This window comes from Micromys minutus (genome assembly GCF_963924665.1).
Source record: "Micromys minutus genome assembly, chromosome: 5".
In the NCBI taxonomy this organism is placed as follows: domain Eukaryota; kingdom Metazoa; phylum Chordata; class Mammalia; order Rodentia; family Muridae; genus Micromys; species Micromys minutus.
The window spans coordinates 19,791,895-19,794,293 of NC_137974.1; the positions used below are offsets into that span (position 1 = coordinate 19,791,895).

Here is a 2,399-nt window from a genome sequence, read left to right on the forward strand (position 1 = left end):
TATGAAGTGGTCAAATGATGGCAGACAAGATTATTCAGAATACGATTGATACTTTCAAGACAGAATTACATTTCAAAAGAAGAAGTAAGTCTTGAAGAAAAGAAAATAATTATAATACTTTTTTAGAGAGTACAACTTTCAAAGTCATTCACATAATATATTAATTCTTCTAGAATTTATGGAAACACTAACTTTTTAAATGTATATTACACATACTATTTTTATTACTTCTTCCATATCTTTAAACACAAAAATCAGTTTGAGTTACAATCTACTACTTATGCAAAAATTTATAGCAAATAAATATAGAATATTAATACTGGCAGTTTATCTAATGATGTGCAGGTTCAAATGTGCAAAGTTGGCAAAGGACAAGCAAAGTGTCAAAGGAAATTAAAAGTAGCAACATTTCAGGAATAGCTGCAATGACCAGAGACTGAAAATGCCTTACTTGGATCAAATTCCTAAAGCTTTGCTCACTTGGTAAGAAAATATAAGCAGAGTCCACACATAGGCAGACATTGTATTGTAGCATTTCCTTCATGATAAAATTTAGGGGGAAAAAAAGTCAAAATCGAATGCCTCTCATGTGATTCTGTCTCTCCTATGTAAAATGCTTTATAGTTTCTAACAAAAAGTCAACTTATCCTTTATTTTTGGATTTTTGGAGGGATCCATGTACAATGCAACTGTAGTTCTAGGGAACTTCACTTGAATTCTATGGTTAAGGGATTTATTTCAACTCTGTAATGCAGATTAGTAAGTGTGACTACATATGACTACTTTTTTTCAGTTATTTTTCTGCAGCTGATTGGGAGAAATCTGCAAGGTCTACATTAATAAGAACATGCTGAAATCATCTAAAATGTCTCAGTGGAGGAGTTTGTGTCTATAATTGTGAAGAAAGAACGACTCTCGGTGTCTGAATAGTTAAAAAGGCTTAGATCAGTCACTGTTGTCCTAGAATCTTTGTGCCTTTGGTCTAACTTGTTACCCCATTCCATTTCAATAGCTGTCTGGAGACAATTAATTAACAATGCAATTGCTATGTTGGTGGCTGTGACAAAGGATGGCATCTGTTGTGATCTTATTGCAGTACATTGAGCACCATAGAGACAGCGCCAGGGCAAGCGAAAGCCGGGCAGGCACTGGGCGACTCTGTGCCTCACGGAGGAAAATCAGCTAAACATGGGCAAAGGAGATCCTAAGAAGCTGAGAGGCAAGATGTCCTCATATGCATTCTTTGTGCAAACCTGCCGGGGAGGAGCACAAAAAGAAGCACCCGGATGCTTCTGTCAACTTCTCAGAGTTCTCCAAGAAGTGCTCAGAGAGGTGGAAGACCATGTCTGCTAAAGAAAAGGGGAAATTTGAAGATATGGCAAAGGCTGACAAGGCTCGTTATGAAAGAGAAATGAAAACCTACATCCCCCAAAAATGGGAGACCAAAAAGAAGTTCAAGGACCCCAATGCACCCAAGAGGACTCCTTCAGACTTCTCCTTGTTCTGTTCTGAGTACCGCCCAAAAATCAAAGGTGAGCATCCTGGCTTATCCATTGGTGATGTCGCAAAGAAACTAGGGGAGATGTGGAACAACACTGCCGGGGATGACAAGCAGCCCTATGAGAAGAAGGCCGCCAAGCTGAAGGAGAAGTATGAGAAGGATATTGCTGCCTACAGAGCTAAAGGAAAACCTGATGCAGCGAAAAAGGGGGTGGTCAAGGTTGAAAAGAGCAAGAAAAAGAAGGAAGAGGATGATGAGGAGGATGAAGAGGATGAAGAAGAGGAGGAAGTAGAGGAAGATGAAGATGAAGAAGAAGATGATGATGAATAAGATGGTTCTAGCACAGTTTTTTTTCTTGTATATAAAGCATTTAACCCCCCTGTACACAACTCACTCCTTTTAAAGAAAAAAAATGAAATGTAAGGCTGTGTAAGATTTGTTTAAAAAAAAAAGAAATCACGTGATGCTCTGCTTTGGCTAAAGGAATAGAAAGTTTTATTCATATAAGGCAGTGATTCAATTAAAGGAAGTTCCTTAAAGTGAGTGCTAGTAAAGCTGAATGTACTGAGTGAGATATTGGATAGGATTTTAAAAAGTGTAATTTAAAAAGCTATAGAAAAAATATAGAAATCTTAAGTCAGAGATACTATACACACATATAGGAATTCAAAAGTCTGTATGCTCAGGGCAAGAATAGATGCTTCTGTGAAAACTGAGCATCACGTTACTTCACTTAGCTTAGCAGTCGTTTCACTACATGCCAATGTTTTTCCTGCGTCATGACTGTGGAGATTTCTTCCATGCAAAAGCATTTAGGACACCTGAGTTGCATCATAGGATTTTATACCTGTCAGAATTTAAATTTTGAAAGAAAACTATGTCTTCTTTCAAATCTGTC

At 37.4% G+C, this 2,399-nt stretch overlaps 1 pseudogene across 1 annotated transcript; it reads left to right on the forward strand.

Moving 5' to 3' along the window:
- Positions 1-1,188: 1,188 nt before the first annotated feature.
- Positions 1,189-1,831, forward strand: LOC308420987 (high mobility group protein B1-like; annotated as a pseudogene). Its single transcript has one exon. The product of its transcript is annotated as a high mobility group protein B1-like (transcript).
- The last annotated feature ends 568 nt before the right edge of the window (positions 1,832-2,399 follow it).